This window comes from Apium graveolens, chromosome 5 (assembly GCF_009905375.1).
Source record: "Apium graveolens cultivar Ventura chromosome 5, ASM990537v1, whole genome shotgun sequence".
NCBI classification, from domain to species: domain Eukaryota; kingdom Viridiplantae; phylum Streptophyta; class Magnoliopsida; order Apiales; family Apiaceae; genus Apium; species Apium graveolens.
Genome location: NC_133651.1, coordinates 114,377,574 through 114,386,640, shown reverse-complemented (window position 1 = coordinate 114,386,640; position 9,067 = coordinate 114,377,574).

The window sequence follows — 9,067 nt, the reverse complement described above, 5'->3', positions numbered from 1 at the left end:
CCTCGAATTACGCGGCTAAACAGCGCAAGCTAATCCTCACTAGAGGTTAAATTTGAAAACAGGCAAGTATGAGCGAAATAAATGCTCAGCAAGTTCATTATAGCAAATATAGGGTCGTTTTGATATAAAACCGACATCTGCATTAGAGCAGAACATTTAAAAATCATAATTGCTGAATCATAAAATTTTAGTTGAGGAACCCCATAATTGATTCCTTAATTATATTCCAAAACCATTTTGATATTTTTGAGCGAAATGCTTCAGCAATACTTTGAATCTTGACGAGAATAAAACTCGTAAAACAGTGTTTACGGAAATATCGTAAACCACAATGCCAAGAAGCAATGATTATGGATTGAATCATAAACTTTACTCAAAACCCAACTCTTCAAATTAATACTTATTTTATTATCATATCAAATTAGATATCAATACGAACTTTGATGCTCACAACACCCATACTGAAGTCAACATCAATCATCTATACTAATACCACCTTTGATATTTAATAACAACGTAAGTATCAGCAAAAATCGGAATCTGAATCAAAACCGCAATTCACTTTTAATCCAAAACAGATGCAGTTGATAAATCATTTATTCAATGATTATCAAAACAATTTTAGAAAACCATATTTTAGATTGGAACCAATAACATTTCATGTTGTTCCCGATGATAAGTCGCGAAACAACACCGGTATCCCGCAGCCATACCGTAAATATAGGTACTACCCGTATCCCGAAGCCATACGGTACCTATAGGGCGCCTGAAAAGGCATAGCTAGCCTTGAAATATATTACAGCTGGACCGATATCTCGATCACCTATGCTGTAACCAGTAACCAGTAAACATTCCAATCTTAAAAACCTTTTTATTGAAAAAGGAGCCGAATCATTCGACATCCTAAATAATTTTATTCCCCCATTCACTTGGGCAAGAATTCTCGCAACAAAATCATCTTTCTCAAAATCCAAAACATCTATAAATCCGATAATTAGATAAGTAAAATCACTTGACTATTCTAAACATAGAATAACATATGAGTATTTGCATAAACAGAGTTATTTAATTCAGCAATATGTAAAACATTTATCTATTCCAAACTGAGGAAAGCAATATTTGCAGGATAAGATTTAAAATAAATTTTACTTGAACAATAAGTGATGATAGGGATACTTGCCTTTGGGTTTTAGTAGTTAGTCACACTCGCAATGACACATCTATTCTGACATTCTGTCTCAAAACATCTCCGTCTTTCTTTTCAATACTTCACCGATATGCTGCTCCTGCGATTGCTAGAAGCCAGATATCCAATACCATTCCACCTCATTCTTTATCCAATACCTTGTCATGATCAACTCGAACGATCCGCATCTTAATTTCTGCACTGAAATGGTTGGTTGAATCATAAAGGACTTTTCGAGAGCTTCGTTTTGATATGCTGCACGCTCGAATCGGAGTTCGATAACGCCTTCGTTCGTACGATTGATTCTCGGGAACGTATCGGTTTCTAGGGTTTTCTCTGTATATACTGTATTTTTACTGGTTGTAAATGAATAAACGAAATAAATGAAATAACAAAATAGGCTATTTATATTTACGGAATATTGGTTCGTTCTGGATCATTTTAGATCGATAAATTAGTTGCTTAGCCGCTAAGTAACTACAAAATGATCCAAAAATAGATTACTTAGCCGCTAAGTAACTATAAAAATGATACAATTTAATATCAGATTTGGATAATCATCAAAACTGAGCTTTTCATAAAACACCATATACGAAAAATGTAAAAATATCCCGTCTCTCGAGAATACGGGTTTTGTTGATTTATCGAAATGGTTATCGTACCGAAAATCTTGCGTCGGGCCGCGCACGGGTTAAACCGTAATTCGGATCGAAAAAGTTAAAACACGGAAAATGTCTGGAATTACCAGATTAGGTTATGAAGGAGTTATCAGAAGAGTTTCGGGTTATAAAACGGTTGAGGTTTACGATTCCCGGCTTTATAAAATAATTTTGATAATTATCCAGAAAATAATTAATAATTCATAAATCATTATAAAATCATATCACTCAAAAAAATATCAGAAAAATATCACAATTATCTATATTTTATTCTGCACATAAAAATTAAAATACTCAAATAATATCACATATAAACACCCAAACACCAATTATTAGATAATTCACCAAAATTCACTTAAAAATCACATAAACATTTCCAAATAATAATAATAATAATATTTGAAAATATGTGATATTACAATCTACCCCCTTATAAGGATTCCGTCCTCGGAATCAGCAGAAGAGAGCACTAAGGGTCTTCTAACCAACTTTCCATTTCCAAATAAACTCAATTTTTCCAAAACCTCGAATAAATCTTGTATTCCTTATATAATAAAACTCTTACAGGAGCTTCACTGTGCACCACTGTTCCATTCACATCCTTTGACCAATTTTTCAACATAATTTCCTTTACTACTTGCGAGAAAAGAATAGAGAGAAAGATGGAGAGAAAAAAAAAGAAAGAGAGAGACAAATAGAGAGAGAAATAAAAAAACAGACTGACTTCGCTATATGCCAGTGATAGTTTAATCGCATTGCACTCCACTGCCATCCTTCGTAATTCGAACACATCGCCTTACTTTGACTTGACCAGGATACTCAGCTTAACTTGATTGGCATACCTTCGAATATTTGGAATGATAAAATCATGGAATTTCAAAAAGAAAAGATTTTGATACCATAACAAGACCAAAATTTGAATTTGAGAAAAAGTATTGTTGAAATAAAAGAATAACTGAGAGATCAATATGATCAAATGAACTTGGTATTGCGTGCCCAAATTAAGACACTACTAAAGGTATTTAACCTTCATGTATTCACAATACACACAGGTGATGGCATCCCATCCAACTCCTATCACACGGATATGTATACCTTGTGTCCCCTATAGTTAGGGTTATTCATCTCAGTCAGAGTAAAAGAATATCAAAAGAATCCAAAATCAAATGAATAAAACTGGAAAGATTTCAAAGCTAATATTTCTGAAGGAAATGAAGTCCAGAGAATAAAAATTCTGGCACAAAATGAATAAACTGGTGTTAGGGATTATGTTTTCTAACTGATATTTCTTTTTGAGAGAAGTAAAAAGAATTTATAGAAAAAAAGGTATTGCCAAAGTCTTAATATTTATCTTCAATTTGAACTCTTCGATTAACTCGTCATCCGATTATAGACACTTCTTCACGTTCCAAAGATATCGATAATCTTCATCGTCGTCAAAACGTAGTCTCGGCAGATTCCACAATAGAAGTTTGCAGCTTCCCGGAGTTCCATCTAGCTGAACACAACTGTAAGTCATATGTCATAGCCTATTTGTATATTCGAGGATTTAACTCAACTCAAATAAGAATGTAATAAGTAAATAGTGGATCTACCGTCAAAGAGATCTCGCAAAGTAATATCTGTCAAAGGATTCAGAAACAAGGTTCATCTACAGACTTGAGGAATTAATTCACTGGAAGAAGTTCAAGAAATTGATCATGCCTCAGTGATATAAATCAAGATTGTGGATTTAATCAAGTGACAGAGATCTTGTCTATATATCATTAATTACAAGGATTTAATCTGAAGAAAATCAAAGTGTCAAAGTCAAGACATGAAGAAACGTCACGGAAGTTAGTCACTCATAAACCAGACAGTACATCGAGTATCAACATTGAAGTGGTGGAATTGATTCATAATTTTCAGTGATTTTCAGAAGATTTGCATAAAGATGGGTGCTGTTGAAGACTAGAATTAATTCTCTATTAATTAATTAAGTCATCTAATTTAATTAAGAAAATAAATTATATCTGCGAAGAATAATTTATTTATTAATTGAATTAATTGATTAATTAATTCTGAATTAATTTTAGGAATTTTCAGAATTTAAATTGGATTAAAATTCATTTAAATTCAGCAAGTCAAACTGATTGTACTAGTATGACAATCGGTATGACAATCAATAGTCATACCGAAAGTCATGCTAGTACAAACAATAGTCTCACCGAAAGTTACACTGGGAGGAGGATTGTCTTGCTAGTTCATTCTGATAGTCTTGCTAGTTCATTTGATTGTCATACCGAAAGTCTTGCTAAGCTCAGGATTGTCATTCCAGTTCAATTCAATTCTGTTGAATGAATTAAAAAGAAACAGAAGCAGCAGAAAGCATCATCATCAAAAACACAGAACACAAAATAAGAACACAGAAAGAAAAAGCAGCCGCCTCTGAAACATTCCATTTTTCATCTGCTTAATTCAAGATCACATTTCTAGTTTGTAAAGTTAAATCCAAACCACTAGAATTATTTATCTTGTTCTTGTGTAACAATCTAGCGGATCAAAATCCCTAGAACTTAATCTCAAATTGCGTTTAGCATTTGAATCTTTTTATTACAAAAATAGAAAAAGTTCATGTCGAATTTATTCTAGATTTGTGATAATTAATTTGAGATTAATTCCTTGTAATCGATACAGTTGTTGTAACACCTTTCAAGTTTAATAATATTTATATTTTATTCCGCATTTAATTCGATTATTCGGTACTGTTTGTATTCAACCCCCCCTTCTACAAACACATTGGGAACTAACAATTGGTATCAGAGCCTTCTGATTAACGAACAAATCAAGATCCTAGACTTTTGTGATTTTTCAACTCCTTGAATTTTTATTCATTCAAAAATTCATAATGACTTCACAAAAAGTTGGAACCGTTAAAATTCCACAATTTGATAAAGAGAATTATATTATGTGAAAGAAGAAGATGCTCTTATTTTTACAAGTGGCAAATCCCAAATATTCAAACTTGTTAAAGAAGGGGATAAAAACTCCGATGGTTATTGAACCAGAGGTGATAGTAGATGCTGTTGTGATTACCAAAGCTAGAACATATCCAAAAGAGCCTGAAGATTTTACTCCTGCTGAGAAGGAAGAAGCCTCCTTGGATGCCAGCCTTCAATTAATATTAATTGATTCCCTTGATCCCTTGATGAACAGACATGTGATGAACTGTAAAAATTCCAAACACATGTGGGAAACTATTGAGGTGATTAATGAAGGCACATAGGAAGTTAGGGAGAACAAGTTGGAGATCCTAACCTCTGAGTATGAATATTTTAAATCAAATCCAGGAGAAGGAATTACTGAAGTGTTTGAGAGGTACAATGCGTTGATCAACAACCTGAACATAAATGGGAAATATTATTCAATCAGGGAGGTCAACAAAAAGTTCCTTTTAACACTGCCAACTCATCTTGAACATAGAATCACTGCCATTAGAGAAGCTAGAGATCTGAGTGAGATTTCTTTGGACAGGCTCTATGGAGTGTTAAAAACCTATGAGTTGGAGCAGATTCAACAGAAGGAAGTCTACGGGAAGGATAGAATGGTCAGCACATCTACTGCACTTGTAGCTGAAGGTCAACAACAACAGCAATCTCAATAATTGGAGAGAATGGTACAGTGTTCCAAGGCTGAGGAAAATATGTTAGTAGCAGAATATGATCCTCCTACTAAAAATCAATCAAGTGATGATTTTTATTCCTTGGAAGAGCTGGAGCAATTGGAAGACGAGTCAATGGCCCAAATTGTCAAGAGATTCTCCCATGTCAGATTCAAGAGGAATCCCAAGCTTAAGTACAAGTCCAACTACAACAAATTCCAGAAAGGTGGATCTTCATCCTCTAACACCAGCAGTGGTGGATATAAAACAGGGATGGTTGATCGGAGCACCATTAGATGCTTTAACTGCAATGAGTTGGGACACTTTGCCACAGAATGTAGGAAGCCAAAGCAAGTAAGAAAGAACTCTGAAAGGGCTTATCTGGCAAAGGGAAGAAGCTGGGATGATACTGACAATGAAGATGAAGATGAAGGAAATCTTGCTCTTATGGCTATTGATGGAAAAGCTTCATCGTCAAGAATAGAGGTAAAACTTTCTGATGCTGAAATGGTTTATCATCTAAGAGGTAACTTAGATTGTGCACGTCGTGATAATGAACTGTTAAGTTTACAGATCACAGACCTTGAGAAAGAGGTCAATAAATTAAGACTTGTGCACATTAATCAAGACAAATTAAAAGAACAAATATCTTTTCTAGAGAATAGAGTTGACTGTTATAGAAAACTCGAAACTATTCTCAAAGACAAGATCACCGGTCTTGAGACTAAGGTTAGAGCCTACTTCAATTCTTGTTCGAAGGCTAAAGAGTTCTACAGTAAGCAATCTGTTAATCAAACATCTGGAATAGGTTATGATTACAATGTTGCTATTGGAGAATTAGGCATAAACTCCCCTCCTCGTGTCTGTGCTAAAGGGAGGGAAGTACCACATGTGCTTAAGGGTGTTGATGAACCCCTCTATAAACCATCAATTGCTGAACCATTTGATGCGACCTCTTCTGTTATTCAAGAAGAAATACGTGCTGAAGATCTTGCTAATGAGAAGGTTGTTTCCAAGTCGAGTGTGTCGAAAGTTCCAGTCAAAGTTGTGAAAGCAACTGAGACTAACTCAGACACACATGAGTTGGATAACAAAAATGCCATGTCTATCATGCATAAATTGCCTGCTATTAATATCTCTCATAAAGCATGTGGTGTTTCTAATTGTATGTCTTGTGCTTTTAATATGATGTATGCTTATTTTAATGGTAAGCAAGTTTCTAATGATAAGACTACTCCTCGTCAGCATGTGAATAACAAGAAGCATGATAGGTCTAAGACTGCTAGTCCTTCTAAGGCTAGAAAGGAGACATTTGTGCCTAAGCTTAAACAGAAATTTGTTAAAGCTGTTTACAAGGTCAAATGTTCAGTCATTGAGAAAGTTGAGACCATTAAAGTTAAAAATGTTGTTTTGCCTGACAAAGGACAATTCTACAAGTATGCCGGGCCCAACCAAGTTTGGGTTCCGAAGAAGGTCTAATCCATTTGTAGTGCAGGGCATTAAACAGGTATAACAGGTAGTGTGGATTCTTGACAGTGGATCATCAAGACATATGACCGGAGATAGAGCCCTGCTATCAAATGTGGTTGAGAAAGCTGGCCCCATGGTTACCTTTGGAGATAACAGCAAAGGTTTATCTGAGGGATATGGCTGTTTGCAAGCTGAGAATGTTATCATTGTAATTTTGTATATTGTGCTAGGTTATTATCAGGAAGCAGTATCTAACATATAGCACCAGTGACGAGACTTGAGAATATTACGACATATCAAGCACCTTCTGCACATTACACTTGGAATTGTACTCTAGTAAGATGTGTACAAGTGTACTCCTGGTTGGTGAGTCAAAAGAGGAAGTCAATGCACCATAGTTCATGGACTTTGCAGCTGCAGATCTATTGGACTATGTAATCTCTTCTTCACAATCTCACTTCAGGTTGGTATGAACTAGTATACTGCTCAAGCAATCGTCAAGGACATGGTATGGCACTCTAACTGCAGTTACAGTTTTATATGAATAAGTAGAGTCGTCATATTTATAACTCTCTTATCACTAGGCACAAACATATTGTTTTATATGTGCAGTGGTATATTGATAATGCAACATAACAATTAGTATCTAAAGTACTTGACAAGTATCGGTCAATGATATGTTGTTAACATTATGTTGCAGATATTTGTAAGCTTTTGACATGAATGAGAATTACTTAGACTTTACCCTAAGTGATCAATGTTTTATCGAAAACTCATTCATATTGAAAAACCATATTAAACTTCTTTCTACATTAGTGATTTCTTATTTCATGTAAAATCTTTTAAAATCACTATTGTAAATCATTTTCTCTCTATTACCATATGTTTTGTGTTACAGGTTCAGTCTCCATTGACTTTCTTTCATTGACAGTCATGAGGTTGAAAACCCACAACGTCTATCCCAGACTGTAAAGGCAAACACAAAAACAGAACCAACCAACACTCTCTTACCACTAAATGTAGTATGAATGAGCGTGAGGGAGATAGTGCCATAGTGCACCACATAAGGAAGGTTCTGTAGTCAACCCAGTAGCTCTATCTCCTACATAGATGAGTAGTATTTAAACCGAGACAACTGCTAGCCCCCATACATCTTCTCAAAAAGATGTAATGACTGAAAAGGCATAAAAACAGTTACTAGATTCATTCTCTCAATAGGGTGCGTCTATTGAATTTTGCCTGTCGGCCAAGGTATCCGATGTAGTGTCACCACTTCAAACATAAACAATTCTTGATGCACAAGGAGAGGTTACACACACAAAGGATGAGTTGACGGAAACAAGAGTTTCGACCATTTTAAGGTCAGATTCGATTGTTCAAGGTTCGTTAGTGGACCAATTGCCTTTACAGGTGTTAGGAGAGGATACTGATCCAAAAGCCATATGTCAGTGGTCAGTGTCTACCTCCCCAGGCTTAAATCCCCTGGATGCATCTGCGGATAGTGGATCTGACATAGGCGCAGATCGGCAACTTATTGACAATGATTCAGATATTACCTGATGAGTCACAAGGAAATGTCTTCATAGACATTAGAAGGGAACTTTGATCTTTATGCTAAATTCGTTGGATCATTGTTTACCTTCCCAGAATTCAAATCTGGAACCCTAAAAGGGAAACTAGCAACTTGTAGATTATGACTCAGATTCATCTGACGAGTTTAACAAGGATGGGGATTTGTGAACTCCCATTGCACCACCTGTGACCTCCTTAAGGATGGCTAAGGTGATTTTCCTTGCAGGTACAGCTGATTTTTGGAGCTATGAGAGGAGTGATACACTTATGAGAATGAGGGTAAACACGAGTGGAGAGAAGAGTGAAACACATGTGAGGTACACTAAAACAGAATCACACACTCATAGTGAGGAAGAAAGAGAAACACTTTGTTATTTCTTTTCCAACCAAGTGAAATATGAGAACTCCTTCAGACGACGACATACATTCCTTCGTTAAGGGGGAGATAAAAGCTTAAGTAATAGTTTGGAGGATTCCTCAACTAAGGGGGAGAAATAGCAGGGAGGAAGAAAAAGATCCTACATGTACACTACACCACAC